At 44.9% G+C, this 27,574-nt stretch overlaps 1 long non-coding RNA gene across 3 annotated transcripts in view; it reads right to left on the bottom strand.

Annotated features, from left to right (window-relative positions):
- Positions 1–27,574, bottom strand: part of LOC140121135 (uncharacterized) — a 135,544-nt gene that overhangs the window by 48,628 nt on the left and 59,342 nt on the right. The window contains exons 6-7 of one of the 3 annotated variants that reach the window (XR_011854035.1): positions 22,401–22,485; positions 16,671–16,721 (exon numbers count right to left, since the gene is read on the bottom strand). The exons of the other annotated variants lie outside the window; for them this stretch is intronic. This is a non-coding gene — a long non-coding RNA (uncharacterized lncRNA). Of the gene's footprint in view, positions 1–16,670; positions 16,722–22,400; positions 22,486–27,574 lie in introns of those variants that run through there. 3 annotated transcript variants of the gene reach the window in all.

The following is a 27,574-nucleotide window of genomic DNA, read 5'->3' as shown; positions in this document are numbered from 1 at the left end:
AAAATACGGCGTTCGGACCCTTAGTAAATGTGCCCCATCGTGTGGCGTTTCGGCTCAACACCATGAGCCTTTGTCAAACTTGCTGGGCGCTGCAGGAAGGAGGAGGAGATGGATTGCGGGTCACAGCTTTTGGTATCAGATATGTATACAATGACATAGGTAGCCCAATTGTTTGTTCATATTATTTATTCATTTCATGTTGAGTGTGAATCACCACGTTTAAGACATTTAGTTTTTGTCAAAATCTAACTTTTTGCACTTTTTCTAGTCTTAATTTGTTCTTTGTGTTCTTTTGTAAGTCCAAGTATGTAGGCATTCACTTTCCGTTATAATGCACTTATGACTTACTGCTGCGTTGTTGTAACAAAACTGCTGATATTCTTCTTGTTTTGTACTACTGCGCATGCGCACGGTGGGGTACACTCGCTTACGAATGGTTTGATCGATGCTTAACAAGCGTTAGGGAAGTTTCGTCACGGCAATGTAATCCTCGGCACAGCATTGATAATAATGGTATCAATACCGACTAGTAGCTGTATTTGCAGTGACGACTTGACAGACTTTTATAATGTAGACCAGTTGCCTTGGACCTTGATTACTGTCAGCCTGATTCATCTTTGTTATTGTATCATACTTTGTTTTCACAGTTCACACTCAAGGAGTATGGGGTCCATTAGGAACTATAAGACCACTAGTCCTGATCACAATTGAAATTTGCAATAAATTTGATTCGCATCCAGTGGCGTAACTTGACGTTGATGGTCCCCTGTGCAAAGTCTGTGCCAGGGCCCAGACTATAATGTATGGTTCATAGTACTAATCTCCTCGTATGGGAAAGTGAGACCTTATGGGCCCCTAAAGCCTCTTGGGCCCGGTTTTGACCGCATCCTCTGCACTCCCTCAAGTTACGCCCTTGTTTGCATCCTCTTCTTCGTTTGTTTGGATAGCGCAGCCTCACCTGTCACAAAAAAGGTGGGTTTTGTTGTAGATCGGGTCGGCTGCATGTTTCCGTAGACCCCTGAGCTACAGAACCTTAGTTGACCCCTTTGCAGTGAACTTATGTGGCAGCATTAAAAATGCAGAAACATAAACAGTCTCCTGTTCCCTAAAATATTCCCTAGTTTATCATCCCAAAGAGCCCCCTCACTATACAGGTTAGTTCATATAAGCCCCCCTCACACCCAATGGATTAATTAGATACAGCACTCATCATCCCCATGGATTCATTATGTACAGCTTTATGTGGGCCCCCCAGCAGCTCTGGGCCCTGGCACTTGCCCAGGTTTGCCCATTGCTGGTGCCGGCCCTGTGTTGTAGGCCTCTTCCTCACCTGCCTGGGCTGGCAGGTTAGAAGTAAGAAGAGGTGTAGAAGTTATCCCCTTGGGGCATAAGATGATATGTGGGAGGCCTGTGATGATAGCAGCAGGCCAGGCACACACAATGAAGCAGTGTTTAAAAACACTCACTGTCCCTTTAATTGGGAGGCTTGTAACAGCGGCAAAACAGCAGCCTGGTGATGATTCCTTTTATTTGGGGGCAAGCAGAACTGAAGATTGGCCGTCTATACAATAATGAGCGCCAGTAGCTTGCAGCAAAGTCAGCGTCGACCAGTGGTCAGCTTCTCTGGCAAGAATCTCCATTGTGAATAAGGAGCTGCAATGGAAATTACAAACAGATGATATTTTTTTATTTCCTCCTGAATTTTCCACATGAAATCTACCAGAACCCAATAACATAAGTTGATATTTATTTAACATGAGATTATTTTCTTTATGTTATAGAGACTTAACGGCATGTGAGACACTGAAAGAACTCCCTTCTGATTCTTTCTATATTGCTCTTGCATTAGGAGAAGATCTGTGCTCCGCTCTATCTATAAATAGCAGCTGAAGTGTTCTAATAACATTACAATGCGTCACGCCGTCCCCTCCTGCACATCACTTACACGGGGTGCAATAGAATGGATTCATTTTAGTATTTTCTCCTTCCTCCTCACGACATGTGGATTAGGAAATGTGTTCTTTAATGATGGAGATCCATCACGGTCCTAGAACTGGCACGTCACAATAAGACACGAGATACATTAATCATTGATAACTATATTAGTTTCATATTTTATAAGATGGAAGCTACTTCTTATCTATCTCTCATATCTATCTATCTATCTATCTATCTATCTATCTTCTATTTATCTATCTATTTATCTATCTATCTATCTCCTATCTATCTATCCATCTATCGTATCTATCCATCTATCGTATCTATCTCCTATCTATCTATCTCATATCTATCTATCTCATATCTATCTATCTATCTATCTATCTATCTATCTATCTATCTATCTATCTATCTCATATCCATCTATCTATCTTTCTATCTATCTCATATCTATCTATCTATCTATCTATCTATCTATCTATCTATCTATCCCTCCTATCTATCATCTATCTATCTATCTATCTATCTATCTATCTATCTATCTATCTATCTATCTATCTATCTATAGGAAAAAAAGAGAAGTCCGGAGCAGCACTACTGGTTAAGTGATAAAGTGGTGCAAAGCCGTAAGTTCCGTGGCAAGCGGTCTTTTGTAGATAAGTCCAAAAAATAGGCAGCACTCCAAGGTTGTAGTCAAAAATGTGAGGGTGAAGCTTTATTCCATGGCAACGTTTCGGTGGATTAATCCACCTTTATCAAGCATGCTTGATAAAGGTGGATTAATCCACCGAAACGTTGCCATGGAATAAAGCTTCACCCTCACATTTTTGACTACAACCTTGGAGTGCTGCCTATTTTTTGGACCTATCTATCTATCTATCTATCTATCTATCTATCTATCTATCTATCCATCCATCCATCCGTGGTTCTTGAAGTGAAACCATTATATTTACCCCTGATTAGCTACTTGTGGATTTATCTCCCCCTGATTAATATAGACAATTTCTTAGGTTATGGATTACTGAATAAATAACCTTTGCAGTCATGTGTTATACTACTCCTACTAAAATACCCTTATGGACTTTAGAGAGTAGGGAGAAGCATCTGATCACTGAGGGTTTGAAATCTGGGACCACTAGTAATTGTGCATATCGGGGACTGAAAGTCATTTTAAAGGGGTCGTCCACTTTCAGCATAAAATTGATATTGTTTGTGTAATAAAAAAGTTCTTCAATTTTACAATATACTTTCTATATCCATTACCTGTGGTTTTCTAGATCTCTGCTTTCTGTCGTTCTATGGGAAGCTTCATAGTTTAATTTCTGTAGTTTACGACCAGTTCCTGTGCATGTGATGTCACACAGGTGCACGGCACTTTATATCCCTGGTCATGTGATGTCACACAGGTGCACAGTTAGTTATATCCCTGGTCATGTGATGTCACACAGGTGCACAGCTCGTTATATCCCTGATCATGTGATGTCACAAAGGTGCATGGTTAGTTATATCCCTGGTCATGTCATGTCACACAGATACATGGTTAGTTATATCCCTGGTCATGTGATGTCACACAGGTGCACGGTTAGTTATATCCCTGGTCATGTGATGTCACACAGGTGCACGGTTAGTTATATTCCTGGTCATGTGATGTCACACAGGTGCACGGCTCGTTGTATCCCTGGTCATGTGATGTCACCCAGGTGCACGGCTCGTTATATCCCTGGTCATGTGATGTCACACAGGTGCACGGCTTGTTATATCCCTGGTCATGTGATGTCACACAGGTGCACGGCTCGTTGTATCCCTGGTCATGTGATGTCACACACATGCACGGCTCTTTATATCTCTGGTCATGTGATGTCACACAGGTGCACGGCTTGTTATATCCCTGGTCATGTGATGTCACACAGGTGCACGGCTCGTTGTATCCCTGGTCATGTGATGTCACACACATGCACGGCTCTTTATATCTCTGGTCATGTGATGTCACACAGGTGCACGACTTGTTATATCCCTGGTCATGTGATGTCACACAGGTGGACTGCTCGTTATATCCCTGGTCATGTGATGTCACACAGGTGCACGGCTCGTTATATCCCTGGTCATGTAATGTCACACAGGTGCATGGCTCGTTATATCCCTGGTCATGTGATGCCACACAGGTGCACGGTTTGTTAAATCACTAAGCTCTTATTACTCTCTATGATAGAATAACATCACATGACCAGGTATATACCGAGTTGTGCACCCGTGTGACATCACACAACCTGGGATATAACGAGCCGTGCACCCGTGTGACATCACATGACCAGGGACTGTTTTTTATCCACAGGAAGTAAACAATGAAGCTTCCTAGAGAATGACAGCAAGCAGTGGACTAGGAAAGGAATTGATACAGAAAGTATATTGTAAAATTGTATAATTTTAAGGAACTCTCCTGTTCACATGTGCTCTGTAGGTCCTAGAGGTTGGATCTCCAGGAAACAGAATCTCCTATACTGTGGAAAAGGGAATAAATTACTTTTATAGTACAACATTTTAATTTTATCAACTCTTAGCATCTCATATAGTCTGGACTATAAGTCCGAAAAATACGGTATATCTTTAACTGTTTGTATCTCTTTTTTGTAGCTCACAAAGCCATAAGTCTAATTTAATCTGAAAGATAGAATGCTTACATTTATTATGACACGAGGGGGCACATTTACATACCTGTACTGATGTGTTCTCCAAAAGTGCATTGTCCGAAGATAATGCACTGGGCCGCTATTCACTAAGATCATGCACCCGATATCCTGCATGTGTGGCTTCCCCGCTCAGGTCCGACAGAGTTCACCTTCTTCTTCCTGGTGCATGTAAGTGCATTGTCTTGTGACACAATTTGAAAGTTAAATCCCGCGCTCAGTCCGAATCTGTCAGATCGTCGGACGGCACGCCCCTCGACTTCTGTCGCACTAAAGCCGGCGCAGCTGCGTCACAATTTAATCAAGTATGACACAATCCCCAGTTAAATACCTGTCAAAGTGGCGCAAATCCTGAAAACGTTGGAAAAACCGACAAAAGTGCGGCCGCAGACCCTTAGTAAATTAGCCCCAAAATCTTGTTTCTAGGTGCTATAGCACAAAGGATAGGGGTTTCTAAAGGGACACTGCCCCGGCAACCACTAAACTTGACACATCTCGTGTGAACATAGGATGAGACGAGTCATATTTGTCTGACTTTGAGGACATTTTTTAATAGGTAAACAGGTGAGATTTCACATGAAAGAGAAATTCTAGAAAGGACATTTCATCCCCGACCTGAGGGGTAGTTAAATGGGGTAAAACCTGGTGACTGGTTCTTTTTATATTCATGTTATATAATAGGGAGCCGGGCCAGCTTAAAGCTTTGTGAGAAAAATGGAGCCTTCAACACAAAATGTACAATGCGACTCGTTGTTCAGCTATTTCCTGATCAATATATTATTTTTTCTCTAGTCTTGCAGATAAAAGTGAAGGCAATTGGACATAATTTACAAAAATTTAGTGCCGAAACAGGACATATGACCTTGTGTCCTGTCATTTGCAGGCTGCATACATCACTATGGGAACAGATGGTCTGTTGTTAAGTGAATTTGTCTTCATGTTCTGAATTGTTCTCTACGGTTCGCACCCGGTTTTATACGTGTCACTTCTTTATAGTCATATAACCCATCCTGCATAAGTCCGTATATCATTGTAGATAAAAATATCAGTAAAGCAAAATTAGAAACCAAGGATAATTATTGTGGGCTGGGAGAAACATATCCTGAATAGTGGGCTGAGGTTTTAGGCCATTAAAAAGAAATTTATATACATAAGCCATCCACCGGGTAGGTACAGGATAGCTTCTGAAGGTTTGTACTCTTAGGGGGTTTCCAGTCATAGCAAGTTAGGCCCTATCCACTGTTATTAACAAAAATGCAGCTTTTCACAGATATAATTCCAATCTTTCTCTATCAGTCATGGTGTAATCAATCTTGGTTGTCCTTAGATACAACCATAAATCTTCTGACTATGGTCGGATTCTTCTCATAAATAGCTTCTCATGTCTGCACGATGCAGGGCGCTCTGCCTCTTACCCCTCCCCCCTGCATTACAAGACCAGCTCAGACATAGGCACTTCCTGTCAGCAAGCAGCATTGTGCAGAGACTTACTCTACAAACAGAGAGACAGATAAGCCGAGCTGACAGTGTATTTTATTAATTAGGTGAGGGAGCATAGCTGAGAGTCTCACTGGGGTTTATTTACTAAGGGTCCGTGGCTGTGCTTTCGTCTGATTTTCCGACGTTTTCGGGGATTGCGCGGCTGTGACAGGTATTTAACAGGGGATTGTGTCGCACACGATCGGATTTGGGCCATCGGATGATCCGATTAATGTGGACTGAGCGTGGGATTTAACTTTCAATTGTGTCGCAAGACCAAGCACTCACATGCACCAGGAAGAAGAAGGTGAACTCTGTTGGACCTGAGCGGGGAAGCGACACATGCAGGATACTGGGCGCACAATCTTAGTGAATCACGGCATAGTGCATTCTTGCCGGACAATGCACTTTGGGTGAACTTTGGGTAAGTAAATGTGCCCCACTGTGTTTTATATCCATTTTATGGATCTCATCCTCTCTCATCTGTCTCCTCTCTCTATCTATGTGTCAGATACTAATAGAATGTTCAGAAGGTAAATAAAAGTGTAGATAAACCCTGTACCCTGATAATCTAAGCACAGCATTTCATAGCACAGAGAGATCATTTTTAGAGAGTCCCCGCCCACACTCTGGAATCTTACACTGACCTGTCTAGGGAGTGATAGGACCAAAAACAGCCTAAAATTAAGGTGTTAAAATTAAGGTAAAGTAAGGTGTTAAAAATGATCTGTATTGGGTAAACATTACTAGGGGATTCAATTTTGATAACTTTATTTTATGGGATAACCCCTTTAATGTGAAGATTCTACTTATATTGAAGTAATGGGTGCCCATATGTTAAGAGGGGTAACAAGTCTTCTGCTCGATAAGCAACAGTAGGTGTACGCTGTATGTAAATTAGTACATCTGTTTCTCCTGGCCGGTCCGCCAACATCGTCTTGTCAGGCAGTTTGTGAACTGGTCAGGTAACTTTCTACAGCAAATAGGCAAAGGAGAGAATTTCGGAGGGGGTTGTATACCGAGGTCTGTCGGGCCTAATATACAAAGGTTTTATATGCTATAAATAACACTGAATATTCATCGAAAAAACAAGATCTAAACAAGGTCAGAGAGGGCACATTCCTGTTGTAGTTAATTCAAGCATGTCCGGATTCTGCGAACAGCCAAACCTGTATCTGACAGTGTCAGGTGATTGCCAAATCCTTTTATTATTTAAGTTTTGATTTCATCTACAGAATAAAACCCAGAACTAGAAGTTTATTTCCAAAAAAAGACACAAATTATTCTGTAATTAAATAAAATTCACAATTATGATACCATATATACGTGAGTATTAGCCGAATTTTTCATCATCATTTTTAATCATCAAAATGTGCTGAAAATCTCAAAGTCAGCTTATACTCAAGTCAAAAAAAAAAAAATCACTGACACTGATGTCAGCGGTGGTGGCTGACGTCACAACTGTGTGCTGCATGAACCTGCTGCTGACGGACAGATCGCACTGAAGACCTGCGGGGGGCACCAGAAAGGTGACGTTTTTTTTGTTTTTTTTTATCAACTGGCTGCATGACGAGACGGGGAGAGGGCTGCTGCATACTGGGCCAGGGACTGGCAGGCTATATACACTGGGGCAGGGGCTGGCAGGCTATATACACTGGGGCAGGGGCTGTCTGGCTATATACACTGGGGCAGGGTCTGGCAGGCTATATACACTGGGGCAGGGTCTGGCAGGCTATATACACTGGGGCAGGGGCTGGCAGGCTATATACACTGGGGCAGGGGCTGGCAGGCTATATACACTGGGGCAGGGGCTGGCAGGCTATATACACTGGGGCAGGGGCTGGCAGGCTATATACACTGGGGCAGGGGCTGTCTGGCTATATACACTGGAGCAGGGGATGGAAGGCTATATACACTAGGGCAGGGGCTGTCTGGCTATATACACTGGGGCAGGGGCTGGAAGGTTATATACACTGGGGCAGGAGCTGTCTGGCTATATACACTGGGGCAGGGGCTGTCTGGCTATATACACTGGGGCAGGGGCTTTCTGGCTATATACACTGGGGCAGGGGCTGTCTGGCTATATACACTGGGGCAGGGGCTGGAAGGTTATATACACTGGGGCAGGGGCTGTCTGGCTATATACACTGGGGCAGGGGCTGGAAGGTTATATACACTGGGGCAGGGGCTGGCAGGCTATATACACTGGGGCAGGGGCTGGCAGGCTATATACACTGGGGCAGGGGCTGTCTGGCTATATACACCGGGGCAGGGGCTGGCAGGCTATATACACTGGGGCAGGGGCTGCCAGGCTATATACTAGGGCAGGCTATATACACTGCGGCAGGGGCTGGCAGGCTATATACACTGGGGCAGGGGCTGGCAGGCTATATACACTGGGGCAGGGGCTGTCTGGCTATATACACTGGGGCAGGGGCTGACAGGCTATATACACTGGGGCAGGGGCTGGCAGGCTATATACACTGGGGCAGGGGCTGGCAGGCTATATACACTGGGGCAGGGGCTGGCAGGCTATATACACTGGGGCAGGGGCTGGCTGGCTATATACACAGGGGCAGGGGCTGGCAGGCTATATACACTGGGGCAGGGGCTGGCAGGCTATATACACTGGGGCAGGGGCTGGCTGGCTATATACACTGGGGCAGGGGCTGTCTGGCTATATACACTGGGGCAGGGGCTGGCAGGCTATATACACTGGGGCAGGGGCTGGCAGGCTATATACACTGGGGCAGGGGCTGGCAGGCTATATACACTGGGGCAGGGGCTGGCAGGCTATATACACTGGGGCAGGGGCTGGCAGGCTATATACACTGGGGCAGGGGCTGTCTGGCTATATACACTGGAGCAGGAGATGGAAGGCTATATACACTGGGGCAGGGGCTGTCTGGCTATATACACTGGGGCAGGGGCTGGAAGGTTATATACACTGGGGCAGGAGCTGTCTGGCTATATACACTGGGGCAGGGGCTGTCTGGCTATATACACTGGGGCAGGGGCTGTCTTGCTATATACACTGGGGCAGGGGCTGTCTGGCTATATACACTGGGGCAGGGGCTGGAAGGTTATATACACTGGGGCAGGGGCTGTCTGGCTATATACACTGGGGCAGGGGCTGGAAGGTTATATACACTGGGGCAGGGGCTGGCAGGCTATATACACTGGGGCAGGGGCTGTCTGGCTATATACACCGGGGCAGGGGCTGGCAGGCTATATACACTGGGGCAGGGGCTGGCAGGCTATATACACTGGGGCAGGGGCTGTCTGGCTATATACACTGGGGCAGGGGCTGGCAGGCTATATACACTGGGGCAGGGGCTGGCAGGCTATATACACTGGGGCAGGGGCTGGCAGGCTATATACACTGGGACAGGGGCTGGCAGGCTATATACACTGGGGCAGGGGCTGGCTGGCTATATACACAGGGGCAGGGGCTGGAAGGCTATATACACTGGGGCAGGGGCTGTCTGGCTATATACACTGGGGCAGGGGCTGGCTGGCTATATACACAGGGGCAGGGGCTGGCTGGCTATATACACAGGGGCAGGGGCTGGCAGGCTATATACACCGGGGCAGGGGCTGGCTGGCTATATACACCGGGGCAGGCTGGCTATATACACTGGGGCAGGGCCTGGAAGGCTATATACACTGGGGCAGGGGCTGTCTGGCTATATACACTGGGGCAGGGGCTGTCTGGCTATATACACTGGGGCAGGGGCTGGAAGGCTATATACACTGGGGCAGGGGCTGTCTGGCTATATACACTGGGGCAGGGGCTGGCAGGCTTTATACACTGGGGCAGGGCCTGGAAGGCTATATACACTGGGGCAGGGCCTGGAAGGCTATATACACTGGGGTAGGGGCTGTCTGGCTATATACACTGGGGCAGGGGCTGGAAGGCTATATACACTGGGGCAGGGGCTGTCTGGCTATATACACTGGGGCAGGGGCTGGCAGGCTTTATACACTGGGGCAGGGCCTGGAAGGCTATATACACTGGGGCAGGGCCTGGAAGGCTATATACACTGGGGTAGGGGCTGTCTGGCTATATACACTGGGGCAGGGGCTGTCTGGCTATATACACCGGGGCAGGAGCTGGCTGGCTATATACACCGGGGCAGGAGCTGGCTGGCTATATGCACCGGGGCAGGGGCTGGCAGGCTATATACACTGGGGCAGGGCCTGGACGGCTATATACACTGGGGCAGGGGCTGGCTGGCTATGTACACTGGGGCAGGGGCTGGCTGGCTATATACACTGGGGCAGGGGCTGGCTGGCTATATACACTGGGGCAGGGGCTGGAAGGCTATATACACTGGGGCAGGGCCTGGAAGGCTATATACACTGGGGTAGGGGCTGGCTGGCTATGTACACTGGGGCAGGGGCTGGCTATATAGTACAGGGGACTGGCTATATTCTCCAGTGGGCTGGCTGGCTATATACTCCTGTGGGCTGGCAGGCTATATACTGGGGCAGGGGCTGTGACCTATGCATTTCCAACCCTCGACTTATACTCAAATCAATAGGTTTTCCCAGTTTTTTATGGTAAAATTAGGGGCCTCGTATGGTAATGACTTTTTTAAGACATGTAATTTTTTTTTTTTTAAAGCCACTAAATATTCTGTAATTAAACAAAATTCACAATTAGTTACTTGTTTAAGACATTAAAAAATGTACATTATAGACTCCTTTACTGTGGTTAAAGAATTGTCTGCAAGAATTTCTACAACTGAATATCAGTTCCTTTTTTTTTAATTTAAGTTTTATTTCTGGGTTTTATTCTGTAGCAGAAATCAAAAGTTTACTTCCCAAAGAAGCCACTAATTATTCTATAATGAAATAAAATTCACTTTTTTAAGACGTTACAAAATTTTTTTTACCAAAAAAATATACTCAATGGGGGTCATTTACTAAGGGCCCGATTCGCGTTTTCCCGAAGTGTCACCCGAATATTTCCGATTTGCGCCGATTGTACCTGAATTGCCCCAGGATTGTGGCGCACGCGATCGGATTGTGGCGCATCGGCGCCGGCATGCGCGCGACGGAAATCGGGGGCGTGGTCGAACGAAAACCAGACGTATTCGGAAAAACCGCCGCATTTAAAAACCGAAAAAGTGTCGCTTGGGAAGCGCTTACCTTCACCTGGTCCGAGGTGGTGCATTCCGGCGCGTTCAGATGATTTTCAGCGCAGCAGCGCCACCTGGTGGACGGCGGAGGAACTACCTTCATAAATCCCGACCGGACCCGAATCCAGAGCAGAGAACGCGCCGCTGGATCGCGAATGGGCCGGGTAAGTAAATCTGCCCCAATATTCTATAATTAAATAAAATTCACAATGGTGGACATGTATCTTAGTTTTTTTTCCTTTGGTGTATGTTTGAGACATTTGGCGGCTCTTTTTTGCGCCTTTTGTATGATCATGTCTTTTTTTCTTGTGACACATGTTCTCCTGTCCCGGCAGGCGCAACTTTTGGCTTTTATTTGAGACTTTTTGTTGCTAATGTCATGTGAGGGGGTTATATACAGAAATGGACACTACTGTAAATTTTGGATTTGAGGCCGTGTCCGGCATTTTTAAGTACTCCAGTCACATCCGTAGGGAGATGACGACATATGAGGCTGCGGTCACACGTGGTGTTAACACATGCATTTTCCAAAGCATGACAACAGCTGAGAAGAGGAGATTTACAGGAGATTAACATTGCTGTCAACATGGCGCCAAAATGCATCTGTTAACACCCATGTTAACATGGAAATAATGCATGCATGTGTTAACACGGTGTTAATATATGTGTTAACATTGTGTTAATGTCATGCGTTTGGAAGACACCAAGTTGACAGCAATGTAATAGGGCGATTCTGCATTTCTCAAATGTTGTGATGCATTAAAAAACGCATGCGTTAACACCACATGTGACCTCACCCTTAGAAGCAACCAATAAATTTCATTAAAATGTGAATTAAATTAAATTTAAAAAGAAAACAGTACAAACTTTCAATCCCCAGCAGGTTTATATGTTAAAATTTTAAATGTTTAAGGCATGTAAAATAATCCCAATTTACATGTTAAAACTGGGTCCACGAAAAAAAATCCTTCCTCTGCCCCTGCCCTGGACCAAAAAAAGGAAAAAAAGTGAAACAAGTGTAAAGTCATACAGAACATCTGGAGAATAAAGATACATAAGGCAACACGCAAGGTGCAGACAAATATATGTACAATATATACACGAGTATAAACCTGCTGAAACCCCAAACTCAGCTTATACTCGAGTAAAAAAATATAGGTTTTACCAGGTTTTGTGGTAAAATTTGGGGCCTCGGCTTATACTCGAGTATATACGGTACTTGAAAAACGACAGCAAAAGTCTCAAAAACAAGGAATGTCACCAAAAATTAGACAATTAAACTAGCAGAAATAAAGATACATGTCCCCCAATGAATTATTTTTTTTAAGACATTACAAAATTGTACATTGTAGACTCCATCCCCATGTTTAAAGAATTTTCAGCAAGAATTTCTAAAACTGAATATCAGTTCCCTTTTTTTTAATTTAAGTTTTATTTCTGGGTTTTATATTTTGTAGTAGAAATCGAAAGCTTATTTCCCAAAAAAAGCCACTAAATATTCTATAGGCTACATTCACACGATGTGTGCCGTAGCGCACTGGGCACACGTTGGCGCCCCTCTCCGTAGTGATTTTCCGGCAGCGTATTCCGGGGAAAGATAGGACATGTCCCAGCTTTCTCCCGGCTACAGAACTGTACGGTGCCGTACGTGTGTGCTGCACTGTACTGCGCCCTTACAGCGCCGTGCGCCCATTGCTCTCTATGGGGGGCATATGTACAGTGTTTATACGTATACCATATACACGCCCCCCATACGGCAGTGTGCATATAGCCATAATTAAATAAAATTCACAATGACTTACCGTATATACTCGAGTATAAGCCGACCCGAGTATAAGCTGAGATCCCTAATTTCAACGCAAAAAACTGGGAAAACCTATTGACTCGAGTATAAGCCGAGGGTGGGAAATGCATTGGTTACAGCCTCCCAGTATATAGTCTGCAAGCCCCTGTAGCATACAGCCTGCCCAGCCCCTGTAGCATACAGCCTGCCCAGCCCCTGTAGCATACAGCCTGCCCAGCCCCTGTAGTAGGAAAAAAAATAACACTGTACTCATCTTTCCAATGTCCCCTGTAGGTCCTCGACTGTCTCAGACAGAAGAGGACCTACGGGTGACGTCAGAAAGGTGAGTTTTGTCTTCATGTTTTAGTTGACTCGAGTATAAGCCGAGTTAGGATTTTTGAGCACAAATTTTGTGCTGAAAAACTAGGCTTATACTCGAGTATATAAGGTACTTGTTTAAGAGAAAATTGTAGATTGTCTGCAAGAATTTCTTAAACTGAATATCAGTTCCCTTTTTTTAAAATGTATTGGGTTTTATTCTGTAGCAGAAATCGAAAGTTTATTTCCCAAAAAAAGCCACTAAATATTCTCTAAATAAAATTCACAATGACTGACATGTTTAAGACACAAAATACAAAATTATAGATGGTAGACTCCTTCCCTATGGTTAAAGGGGTTATCCGGGTTTTAAAAACTAGTGAGGGCCAGGCTGGGGAGGGCTATTTAAAAATAATTAACATCCACTTACCTCCTCCGGGGCCGCTGTTTGTTTACAGGGGCACGGAAGCCGCGCACAGGGAGCTTCCAGTCCGTGATGTGGCCGGGTCCTCCCATCCGTCCCTATCTCTTAGCGTTGTAAGCACTGGGAGATGGTGTCAGATGGGAGCTTCTGGTCGTCTGGAAGCTCCGTGTGCGCCCTTGTTATGAAACCGGCGCACAGAGAAGACCGGCCGCGGCGCGGGACATCGGCAGCGCCGGACGAGGTGAGTACATGTTTATTATGTTTAAATAGCCCGCCCCAGCACTGCCCTCAGTAATTTTTAAAACCTGGATAAACCCTTTAAAGAATTGTCTGCAAGAATGTCCACAACTGAATATGAGTTGCATATATTTGATATTCAGGTAATGTTTTTTTAACTAAATATTTGAAAATGCATTTTATCCAAAATGTATTATTTGAGGTTCTGTGAAAAAAAAAGTTTTTACTTTCCCAACTTGAATTAATTTTCCTAAGACAAAAGCATCCTGATCTTCTATTTGCTCCTATCCCTAATCTATCTATATCTATGTATGTGACCGGGCAGTATCCCTGGGCTCGGCGGAGCAGACATGGCTGTGCGCCGCACACTCACATGCTATTATGTGTGACATCTGCTGGTCCAGAGGAGGTTGGATTCTGCTGACCTCAGCTGTGTGTAGCTTGGCAGCGAACCATCTCCGATGAACAACACGCTGCCTTCACTTTCCTCTGTGCTCAACTTATTCAGTGTGTAAAATGGCCGGGCTGCTGAAAGCCTGTCACTGCCATTGATAAGGCTTGGCCGCACTTTAGAGGAGATGTGGATTGGCTCATGACAACGACTAATAGGACACTTCGTGATAACCTGCAACATGAATGAAGAAGTCAATGGAGCTGTTATCTGAGCATTGACTTTCCCTCTTTGGCAATTTAATACAGATTAAATTTAATATAGATGCTGAAATCTGTAGAGTTTTCTTAGAATTAAGATAACGCCTAAGAGACCCGTCCAGTGATTAGTCTGAGCTACTAAAGTATCATAAGTGATGTAGCTGTAAGCAGGATCATAGTGACTTGCGGACTACCGAATATTTATGATTAGGCTACTCACAAGTTATATGAAAAATCGTGTAATAAAACAATAATTCAATCTGCTCATTACATCCTGCTCTATGATATGCTGCCTGCCAATAGGACAATATGGCTAATCTGCTCAGCTCCTGCAGCTCTTATAACCTGCTGCCTGAAGATAGGACACTATATACAATCTGCTCAGCTACTGCTGCTCTATAATAATCCTGCCTCAAGACAGGACTGTATGCATAATCTGCTCAGCTCATCCGTCTTTGTAACAAGCTGCCCACAGATAGGACACTATGTACAATCTGCTCAGCTCCTCCTGCTCTATAACATGCTGCCTGCAGATAAGACACTGGGGCAGATTTACTTACCCGGTCCATTCACGATCCAGCGGCGCGTTCTCTGCGGTGGATTTGGTTCTTCCGGCGATTCACTAAGGCAGTTCCTCCGACGTCCACCAGGTGGACTGCGCTGAAGTCCACCGAGGTCCGCCGGAGTCCATGATCCATTGCTGGGTGAAGGTAAGCACGTGCCCAGCGACACTTTTTTTTTTTAAATGCGGCGGTTTTTCCGAATCCGTCGGGTTTTTGTTCGGCCACGCCCCCCCCCCCCGCGCGATTTCCGTCGCGTGCATGCCAGCGCCGATGCGCCACAATCCGATCGTGTGCGCCAAAATCCCGGGGCAATTCAGCAAAAATCGGCGCAAATCGGAAATATTCGTGTAACACGTCGGGAAACCGCAAATCGGGCCCTTAGTAAATGACCCCCACCATGTACAATCTGCTCAGGTTCTCCAGCTGTATAATATCATTGATATATAACATGCTGCTCTATAACAGGTGGAGGTCTGAGCGCTGATCACAGGATTGGGGGCTCTATTCCTCTTAACGAATGGAGCGGCAGGTTAAGTAAGTACCCTACCGCTTCTGTATGGGACTGCCGGAGATGGCTCAGGACATTACTGTGCCCTTAGACATGTTTGACCTGCTACTGAATTTATTAGGATCAAGGGGAACCTCAGACTCGGGATTAGGGACAGCATTTAAACATGTCCTTTAAGATTAAAAAACTTACACTTAACACTCTTGATATAAGAGTAGATTTTTAATTATGATGTAATTGTATCAATTAAATGTACTAATTGTTCAACTTTTATTTATTTATTTTTTTAAATTTCAGAGTGAATAACTTCAAATAATAATTTTCGAATAATGGCACAAGATCAGCTTATTATTCTGTCTCTCCCGTTATTTATCATGCGAAGATGTTTTTTCTTTTCTTTCCCCCCCTGACTCATAAAAATGACAAGTGCAAATTGAAGGAGTAGACTTCTCCGAAGACAAAGGCCGTTTTGATGTGAATAATAAACTGCAGGCAACGTAGACCACAACAAAGGAAGCATTCTGCCGCCTTTTCAGTTGACTTTTTTTCCCCCCCTGTTTCTTTTTTGCTTGTGACACAGTGAAAGCTGACGGACCAGCTGCTGCCCGGGGCCTTTAACTTTCTAGCTGCAGTCCAATCCTCAAAGGCAGAATCCTGCTGAGAGCCTCACAAACAGCGTGTGAAGCTTGCTAGACGGTAGGTGTGGCCTTTAGTGCTACAATGGAGTAGGAAGCTTTGTGTGCAGCACAGGAGATCATTAGCGAGCACTTGGCGCCTGATACATAAAGAATCCGAATGTGAAAATCAAAGCGGCCACTAGAGGGAGGAGCGGAATCCTGGGTATAATCCCAGGCAACGCGTCTACAAACCTGATGTCACCGTATCACCCATGTATCTAAAAATAGATCCAAAATAAGTGGCAAATGAGGCACGTTACTTACCTTCTCACGGCACAGATAGAGAGCCTGTCCTCATACCATTCCTTATTAACTCTGGAAAATATGTTTGGAAAATTAAAGATGTCAAAAAGAAAAATATTTTGTGAAAAAATAAAATTAAACACTCGTGGGAATTGCACTTATCATCATACTTTATTTATATACATTTAAAAGTTCCACAGATACGCACCTAAAACTTGGTCTAAGTTCATAGGATAAATGATTCTTTGCATTGCAAAATCAGACTACAACGGACATCATGGGGCTTATTTACTAAGGGTCCGCGGATGCACGTTTTTGGGATTTGCGCTGCTGTGACAGTTATTTAACTGGGGGTTGTGTCGCACGCGATTTGGATTGTGGCACGGCTGCGCTGGCTTTCATGCGACACAAATCGGGGGGCGGGCAGTCGGACTCATTCGGACTGAGTGCGGGATTTAACTTTCAAATTGTGTCGCAAGATCAAGCACCTACATGCACCAGGAAGAAGAAGGTGAACTCTGTCGACACATGCAGGATATCGGACGCACGATCGTAGTGAATCGCGGCACAGTGCATTATCGTTGGACAATACACTTCCGGGGAACGCGACCGCACAGGTAAGTAAATGTGTCCCTATATGTCACCTCCAGCGTGGATGGAATTGCATAAAGAGGCGCTTCAAATGTTCTTTTAACCCTTTATACCCATAAATTGTTAAAGTGTAACAAAACCTTTGACAAAATTGAATAAATGAATAGTGCAGATGATAATAGTAAACGTTGTTATATACTTTATAATAGAAATCTGTTTCTTCATCCTTCTTTTTCTTTGCGTTTCTTCCTTATTTCAAGGAAATCTACCATCAAAATGCATTATGATAACCCATGGACACTTAATCATAGTGGTAATCTTGTTATATTTGTCATCCATGGCCTCCTTCTTTCTAAAATCAACTTTTAAAATTATACTATTGAGCCTAAGGGGCTCTGGTGGCTGTTTCCCAGAGGTCCTCAGTGATATCTTTTCACAGGCTGTTACACTGAGCAGAACATGTCTCACCCTCCCCTTGCTCTCTCCTACCTCTGTCTGCCTGTGAACACTAGTAGCAGCAGGTAATGCAGGGGGTGGGGAGAGCTGCTCTGCTCATTGCCTCTGGAAACACTCACCAGAGCCTCTTAGGCTTATTAGCATAATTTTCAATGTTGATTTTAGAAAGAAGGAGGCCATTGATAAATAAAAGGAGATTACCACAGTTATGGTGCCTGGATCTATGAGTAATGTTCCTGGTTTATCATGATGGATTTTGATGGTAGATTTTGTCCAAATAAGCTTTCCATCCACTGTCAGCTGAAAGATAAAGAGATCCATAAAAAAGTGTTAGTCCTAAAAGTCTATTCATGGAAAAAGTTAATCAGTAGACTTCTTATCTGATTCAAGTGTACATACCTCAGAAGGCTTTTTGTCATACACTGCTCAGTACAAGAGAATGAAGCAGATAAAGAGAAGCTGTTTTTCTTAAAGGGAACCTGTCATAAGGAGCTTCCCTATTAAACCACTACAAGTATACTTTCAGGTAGTGTAATACCTTCAAGTGTTTTTTCTTTCATGGTCCAGTGTGGTGGCATCATCCAGAAAAACAACTTTAAGATGTAAATTGGTTGTATAAAGTCAAGGAGGTGGAGAGTTTAACACTGAAGTCAAGGCGGAGAACTCTGAATGCCCTTTCCACTGTGATTAACTTTGTTTATTGGACTTTAGGAGATCTGGTTAGTGATGTCTTTGGATGTTGGACTATCAATTACAGTGTAGGGGCATTCTGAGGAAGAGAGAGCTTTACTTCAGTCTTAAAATCTCCTCCTCCTTGACTTTATACAACCAATTTACAGCTCACTTCAAAGTAGATTTTCTGGATGATGCCACCACACTGGGTCATGAAAGAAACACGATTTGGAAGGTGTTCAGCTGCTTGGCAACATACTGGTAGTGGATTATTAGGTCAATTTCTGATGACAGGTTCCCTTTAATGAAATATATTTAAACGTTTACAATTATTCTCTGCTCTACTTAGTTCTGAAATTGATAAATAAATGCTTCATCAGGTTTAGATACTCTTTGAAGTCATGTCTCACTTGTTATATTGAGAAGGTTTTCAGCCAAGTCCAGTCCATGGCCTGACTCATAGTCACATGATAGACTGGCTAATGGCTGACACATGCAGTGTGTGAGTCATCCAGTGACCTGACCGAGCCAAAAAGTTGTGAAATAATGCAACATATAAGAACATGTAGAACATATAGATGTGACTTATAACTAACATAAAAGTGGGGAATAAAAATGTTAGGGATGCCACTTTGTTACAACTGTAACAGGTCAGTGCACGAGTAATGCACAGCTTTGGACTAGGTTTGCCTAGGGAATAAAATAAAATTCTGGGGGTTCACTCTTCAACATTCCCCAGAAAAATAAAACCTGACAAGCCTCTAAATTAGTTAGTTTTCTACCATAAATCTGGCATCAAGTATTAGGTAAGAGATTGGGTCCACCGGGGAATCCTCTTCTTCTCTGGTATGCCAGTCCAACACTAGTGGGAAAGGGGGTCAATGCTGGCAGTAGAATTTTACAAATACATTAGAGAAATTCAAATGCAAATGAGCCTTGGGTGCTCCAGGATCCATTGGAGTCTGGAGCCCCTTTAGGCTTGTTTGCATAATTTTAAAGAGAACCCGTCAAAATAACCCAGCTAAAATAAATATATTTTCATAAACTTCCATTAGAGAGCATTGCCTCTATCCCTTCATTGTCCCTCTACATGCCTGTAAACCCAAGCAATGAGGTCCTAAAGCTGTATGCAAATGAGCTGTGAAATGTCCAATGAGTCATTAGCATATTCAAGCTGTCCAGCTTATTCATGAGTGGGAGGTACAGCCACACCCCCAGTGCCTGACTGACAGCTGCTCCATGTAATGGCTGCTCCATGTGCTTGCTGGTGGCCACGCCTCCTGCAGCCTGTGTGTGCATGTGCTGTGTGTGTATGTGAAAGATACAACAGCTCCAGGCAGCCATGTTATAGCAGAACATGTCAGTTACTTGTGTAGCTGATGTCTGTGTCTCTGTGTATAGGAGGATGCAGCATGTCAGCAGATGCAGCACACACACTAGCAATGCTTTACTATACATTACACACAGACATGAGCAGGGAGAGAAGAGGGGAGGGGCAACAGGGGTGACATCACTGCCTCTGACCATGTGACCAGCCTCATTTACATAATAAAGAAAAGATTATTTTACTATGATTAATGTATGAATTACCTAGATAAAGGCGGGGATGGGATCCCTGTGAGCTGCTCTAACAGGTAGTAGTGACAGAAATAGTGACACAGACCTGATGACAGGTGTCCTTTAAAAGCCTTTTTTCTAAAAGTCGAGGCATAAGAAGCTAAAAGAAGAGCAGATCCTGCTAGAAGGGGCACACACCTGCATGGAAGTGTGCTTGGTTTACAATCCTTCATACTGGTGATAGATGTCCTTTAACTATTTTAAACTCATATATGTTCTATTTCATTATAAAGGTCCTCTCGCCAAAGGCTGGTCTATCACCAATCATCCTCCATTCTCAGCAGTGACTGTTCCAACAGAGAAGCGGGTTACTCATAAGATTATAAGGCATCTTCCTGGGCAATTACTAGCGGCACCTGCAGTCAATCATGTTTATTATACTACAAATCTTATTAGTTTACTTGATAAATGCCAACCCTCGGGAGATGACATTTCCATTGCACAAACCATTAGTTCTCTATTAACCTATTTATTCAATTCACGTTCTTCAGAAATATGTTTTTTTTGACACAAAAATATATATTTTCAAAGGTGGCGAAAATGTAATGTTTTGGGGAATTTGGCATAAAGGATTTCCTTATGTGGTCATACTAAAGAGCAGAGTAGGTACTCATTTATCAATTCAGTGATGGTTGGATAGGAACAGTTCCTTATCTAATGGCTTCCTTCAGTAGATGTTCAAACCATGTATATCACCCCCATATGGGGTTCTGGACTTCCCTGCAGGAGACCATCTGACCTTAAAGGGCTCTCCCCATTAATGAGAATGGCATCTCTGAATGGCTATGGGTCCATTTCTAGTAATTGGTTGGATGATAGTAGTCAGAACCTTTCCGGATCAAATTGTTATCCCCTATCCCTAATTTGGGGCAGCCCCTTTAATCTTTCGGACAATAGTCTCAAATTGTTGACAGCGAAACCAAGTGGGACAGGGAATGCCAGTACATGGTGTAGAGGGCACAAACAAAGAACATGACAAGAGCGTGAGCAAAGGACTAGTAAGAAGATACAGAATATCATACAGAGAAAATCAGAAGAGAGAAGACTCATGACGAGGCAGGTCACAGAGATCCAAGAACAGATCAAACCCATGAAAGACAAGCAGGTAACAAAGAAAATCACAGAAATCCAGGAATATAATAAAACCAGGGCAAACAGCAAGTACAAAATCATATAACAAGACAGATAGTAGCAGGGCCGGCGCTAGCACTGGGCATACCCAGGGAAGTGTCGTGGGCCCAGAGCTGCTTGAGGGGCCCGCATGAGTTGGTAGTGGTACATAAGGAATTTATAGGGGAGAGGGGGGCTGTATCTAAAGAATCCATAGGGGGTGAGGGGAATTATATAAAATAACCATGATAGGGCTGTTTTGGATGATAAACTAGGGAGTATTTTAGGGAACTGTTTTAGTTCCTAAATTTTTGATGCTGCCTTGATAGTTCACTGCAATGGGGCCCATAGAGGCTCTCTCACCCAGGGGCCTACTGAAACCTGGAGCTGACCCTGGATGGTAGAAAACATCATAGTAAGGAAACAAAGCTATTCACGGAAAGTTTACGACACTAGAGACACAGAAGTCATAGTCAGGAAGCAATACAAGATGTACCGTATTTTTCGGCCTATAAGGCGCACTGGAGTATAAGGCGCACCTCTAATAAATGCCTGCTAAGACATCTAGGTTCATATATAAGGCGCACTGGAGTATAAGGCGCAGGATCAAATGCAGTACCTAAAATGACCAGCAGGTGGCAGACCTGTGCACAGTTCAAGCCAGCTACACTTCCCGGGAAACTTGTCTTCAGCGTGTCAGAGAGCTCCGATCTTAGAGGTATGGGCTGCTGGGGGTTAATGCAGGGTGATGCAGCAGGGGTTAAGCGGTCTCCCTCTGCCCCTTCTCCTTCCCTCCTCAGCCAGGGTGTTATTCCTGTGGGGTTCCCTGTGGCTCCTTCTCTTTCCCCTGTTACAGGGCTGTCAGGTATGGGGGATTGTTTACTGATGATGATGATGATTGCCTAGTGGTCAGCACTATGGCGGCTCCGGTCTCTCCGTGCTAGGGGAGGGCAGGATGGGCACAATGTTAGTTGTGGTGCCAGGGCACTTTAGGAGCTAGGGACCATGTATACTGTGTGGGAAGGTGCATGAAATTTCTGGGGATGGAGCTATTAAACACTGGTAAATGTACAGTACATTTTGTCTGTAGTACATTTCTGTATAAGTTCATATATAAGGCGCACTGGCCTATAAGGCGCACCTTTGATTTCTGAGAAAATTAAAGGATTTTTTGGTGCACCTTATAGGCCGAAAAATACGGTAATAAGAGTAAAGCGGCTATTGCTTCTATGTAGTGTTACAGAAAACATCTGCATCAGTTACTTTTGTAATAGCTGGACCTTGCCTTCAAACTAATATCTGTACCTTAAAAGAAGACTTTTGTCACAGCTGATTTATTGAATTATACCTTGTGCAGGGCCTGAAGGGAGGAGCAGGACTCTTCCAGGTTCTAGAAATACAATGAAAATGAGTACGGCATTATTCAATGAATTAGATTTGACTGGAGTGTTCCTTTAAATTGCATTCTACATTGACAACCTCTCCAACATTTGCCTCTGGAGTATTCACTGTGAACGTAGACCAAAGCACAGCTCCACTCCTAGAGGGGCAGTTATTATCGACTTTCAGACAGAGCTTTATCTACCCCTTGCTGCGCCTGTGGCGCCTTTTTTTATGAAGTGTTGGTGCCACAATATTGGTCCTTTCCGAAAATCATAACTTTTAATTTTGGGCGCATCATTTTGGGAATCCAACACTTTTCCTGCACTTCTAGTTTTCCAACAGATTTTTTTGGTGCAGTTTTAGGGTGCAAATTTAGAGCAGCAAAAAGCCCTTATATGGAGTTCTGTTTCACCGTGATGAGTGGGGCGTTAGGTGAGACCATTTTTGGCGGTGTGCCAATTCATTAATCCCTAACTCACATCACATTGCTAACTCACCACCCTGCACAATTGATGTACGCCTGTCTTAATGTAGTGGCCAGGTTGGGTAACTACATCTTAGCTCGCTTTCAAGTGGGATTTGTTTATTGTCAAGTAATTTAAATACTTAGCGTTGGGTAGGCTGACGGAAACGTCAAGCTCAGCAAGCACAGCTCCTATCCCTTTGGCTTGCAAGATGTACCGGAGCTAACTCTGTATCCTACGTTCAAACTGTAGGAGCAGGATTTGGGCATGCCAGGCTTGACTTATACTGTAGTAGCTTCTTCAGAAATTGAACCAGCAAGGCTTGTTAAGACATTTGGGCTCTGAATCATGCAGAATTATGAATGCAGCTCTGGAGTATTATAAAATGTAATACAATGGGGGTCATTTACTTACCTGGTCCTGTCGCGATCCAGCAGCGCATTCTCCGATGAGGATTCGGGTCTTCCAGCGATTCTCTAAGGTTGTGCGCCCGATGTCCACCGACGAAAGTGCGGCCTCGGAGCCCTTAGTAAATGAGCCCCTTTGTATTAACAAAATGACTCTTTCTTTATGTAAATGGGGTAAATGGACATTCAATTTAGTAGTTTTGTTGCTTCCTTAGACGTCAAATAAAAGTATTTCTTTGTTAATAATTAGAGATGAGCGAACACTAAAATGCTCGGGTACTCGTTATTCGAGACGAACTTTTCCCGATGCTCGAGTGCTCGTCTCGAATAACGAACCCCATTGAAGTCAATGGGAGACTCGAGCATTTTTCAAGGGGACCAAGGCTCTGCACAGGGAAGCTTGGCCAAACACCTGGGAACCTCAGAAAAGGATGGAAACACCACGGAAATGGACAGGAAACAGCAGGGGCAGCATGCATGGATGCCTCTGAGGCTGCTTAAACGCACCATTATGCCAAAATTATGGGCAACAGCATGGCCATGACAGAGTGACAGAATGAAGCTAGATAGCATCTAAAACATGCAATAATTGACCCTGACACTATAGGGGACGGCATGCAGAGGCAGCGGCAGCAGGCTAGAGAGTGTCATGGCGACATACCCTAAATGGACTCAGGCTTCAAACCAATGGGTGGCAGAGAGGAACCAAAGGAGGTGAGCAAGAAGTGCTCAAATAATATCGGTACATGATAAAAGTTTGCCAGTATATTTTGTGGATTACACAGCAGGGTGGCGACAAAGTTAACATGGAAGCCATGAAAACAACCCAAAATTCTGCCTGACACAGCTCGTTTGATAAGGGGACCATGTATGGAGGCAGTGAACTAGTAGTAGATTAAAGGTGCTGCAGTTAAAACTATGTTAGTTGGATCTTGGCATGGAGCTGGCGCTCCGCTGCCAGGCGAGCTTTCGCCAATCCAAGCCCCTGTCTCTAGGCTACTCCCCAAACAGCACTTTTGTATAAGATCAAGTGTAGTAGCGTTCTTATAAGTTTAGGATATGCCGGGTGAGGGGAATGTAAACAGATACGCAAGAAGCGCATGATGCGCATGGAGCTGGCGCTCCGCTGCCAGGCGAGCTTTCGCCAATCCAAGACCCTGTCTCTAGGCTACTCCCCAAACAGCACTTTTGTATAAGATCAAGTGTAGTAGCGTTCTTATAAGTTTAGGATATGCCGGGTGAGGGGAATGTAAACAGATACGCAAGAAGCGCATGATGCGCATGGAGCAGGCGCTCCGCTGCCAGGCGAGCTTTCGCCAATCCAAGCCCCTGTCTCTAGGCTACTCCCCAAACAGCACTTTTGTATAAGATCAAGTGTAGTAGCGTTCTTATAAGTTTAGGATATGCCGGGTGAGGGGAATGTAAACAGATGCGCAAGAAGCGCATGATGCGCATGGAGCTGGCGCTCCGCTGCCAGGCGAGCTTTCGCAAATCCAAGCCCCTGTCTCTAGGCTACTCCCCAAACAGCACTTTTGTATAAGATCAAGTGTAGTAGCGTTCTTATAAGTTTAGGATATGCCGGGTGAGGGGAATGTAAACAGATGCGCAAGAAGCGCATGATGCGCATGGAGCTGGCGCTCCGCTGCCAGGCGAGCTTTCGCAAATCCAAGCCCCTGTCTCTAGGCTACTCCCCAAACAGCACTTTTGTATAAGATCAAGTGTAGTAGCGTTCTTATAAGTTTAGGATATGGCGGGTGAGGGGAATGTAAACAGATGCGCAAGAAGCGCTGAAATAATATCCCTAAATGGTAAAAGTTTGCAAGTATATTTTGTGGATTACACAGCAGGGTGGCGACAAAGTTAACAACTTTGATGTGGAATCCATGAAAACAACCCAAATTTCTGCCTGACACACCTCGTTTGATAAAGGGACGATGTATGGAGGCAGCTATATGGACGACTTTTGGAGGTAGCAATGGAGACAACGTGTGGAGGCTGCTATGGAGACAATTTAATTTGGATAGTGCCTGTATGTGGCAGTCCCAAACATTTTTCAAACCAGAGGAGCAGGTAGGTGGCCCTCCAGTAAAATGGGATAGATTGAGTGCCTGTATGTGGCAGTCCCAAAAATTGTTCAAACCAGAGGAGCAGGTAGGTGGCCCTCCAGTAAAATGGAATAGATTGAGTGCCTGTATGTGGCAGTCCCAAAAATTGTTCAAACCAGAGGAGCAGGTAGGTGGCCCTGCAGTAAAATGGAATAGATTGAGTGCCTGTATGTGGCAGTCCCAAAAATGTTTCAAACCAGAGGAGCAGGTAGGTGGCCCTCCAGTAAAATGGGATAGATTGAGTGCCTGTATGTGGCAGTCCCAAAAATGTTTCAAACCAGAGGAGCAGGTAGGTGGCCCTCCAGTAAAATGGAATAGATTGAGTGCCTGTATGTGGCAGTCCCAAAAATTGTTCAAACCAGAGGAGCAGGTAGGTGGCCCTGCAGTAAAATGGAATAGATTGAGTGCCTGTATGTGGCAGTCCCAAAAATTCTTCAAACCAGAGGAGCAGGTAGGTGGCCCTCCAGTAAAATGGAATAGATTGAGTGCCTGTATGTGGCAGTCCCAAAAATTCTTCAAACCAGAGGAGCAGGTAGGTGGCCCTGCAGTAAAATGGAATAGATTGAGTGCCTGTATGTGGCAGTCCCAAAAATGTTTCAAACCAGAGGAGCAGGTAGGTGGCCCTCCAGTAAAATGGAATAGATTGAGTGCCTGTATGTGGCAGTCCCAAAAATTCTTCAAACCAGAGGAGCAGGTAGGTGGCCCTCCAGTAAAATGGAATAGATTGAGTGCCTGTATGTGGCAGTCCCAAAAATTGTTCAAACCAGAGGACCGGGTAGGTGGCCCTCCAGAAAAATGGAATAGATTGAGTGCCTGTATGTGGCACTCACAAAAATTGTTTCAAACAGAGGACCGGGTAGGTGGCCCTCCAGAAAAATTAAATGCATGAAGTATAGCAAGAGCCAGTGGGCCCTGTCAAAAAATAGCCATTTTCCTCTGCTTTACTGTACAAAGAGGAGGAGAAGGAGGAAAATGAGGAGGAGGAGGAGGAGTGGATCAATTATTCAGGTTGAGCTTCCTTCACCTGGTGGAGATTGGAAATTCTGAGAAATCCAGCCTTTATTCATTTTAATAAGCGTCAGCCTGTCAGCGCTGTCAGTCGACAGGCGTGTACGCTTATCGGTGATGATGCCACCAGCTGCACTGAAAACCCGCTCGGACAAGACGCTAGCGGCAGGGCAGGCAAGAACCTCCAAGGCGTACAGCGCCAGTTCGTGCCACATGTCCAGCTTTGAAACCCAGTAGTTGTAGGGAGCTGTGTGATCATTTAGGACGATGGTATGGTCAGCTACGTACTCCCTCACCATCTTTCTGTAAAGATCAGCCCTACTCTGCCGAGACTGGGGACAGGTGACAGTGTCTTGCTGGGGTGACATAAAGCTGGCAAAAGCCTTGTAAAGCGTACCCTTGCCAGTGCTGGACAAGCTGCCTGCTCGCCTACTCTCCCTCGCTACTTGTCCCGCAGAACTACGCACTCTGCCGCTAGCGCTGTCAGAAGGGAAATACTGTTTCAGCTTGTGCACCAGGGCCTGCTGGTATTCATGCATTCTCACACTCCTTTCCTCTGCAGGGATGAGAGTGGCAAGATTTTGCTTGTACCGTGGGTCCAGGAGAGTGAACACCCAGTAATCGGTGCTGGAATAAATTCTTTGAACGCGAGGGTCACGGGATAGGCAGCCTAGCATGAAATCTGCCATATGCGCCAGAGTACCAACGCGTAAGAATTCACTCCCCTCACTGGCCTGACTGTCCATTTCCTCCTCCTCCAACTCCTCCAACTCCTCTTCTTCTGCCCATACACGCTGAACAGTGAAGGACTCAACAATGGTCCCCTCTTGTGTCTCGCCAACATTCTCCTCCTCTTCCTCCTCATCCTCCTCCACCTCCACCTCCTCCGATATGCGCTGAGAAACAGACCTCAGGGTGCTTTGGCTATCAACAAGGGAATATTCTTCCCCCGTCTCTTGTGACGAGCGCAAAGCTTCCGACTTCATGCTGACCAGAGAGTTTTTCAACAGGCCAAGCAGCGGGATGGTGAGGCTGATGATGGCGGCATCGCCACTGACCATCTGTGTTGACTCCTCAAAGTTACTCAGCACCTGACAGATATCAGACATCCA

The sequence above is a fragment of the Engystomops pustulosus genome, chromosome 3 (genome assembly GCF_040894005.1).
Source record: "Engystomops pustulosus chromosome 3, aEngPut4.maternal, whole genome shotgun sequence".
In the NCBI taxonomy this organism is placed as follows: domain Eukaryota; kingdom Metazoa; phylum Chordata; class Amphibia; order Anura; family Leptodactylidae; genus Engystomops; species Engystomops pustulosus.
The sequence above is the reverse complement of the archived record's forward strand: the minus strand, read 5'-3'. Positions and strand labels throughout refer to the sequence as shown.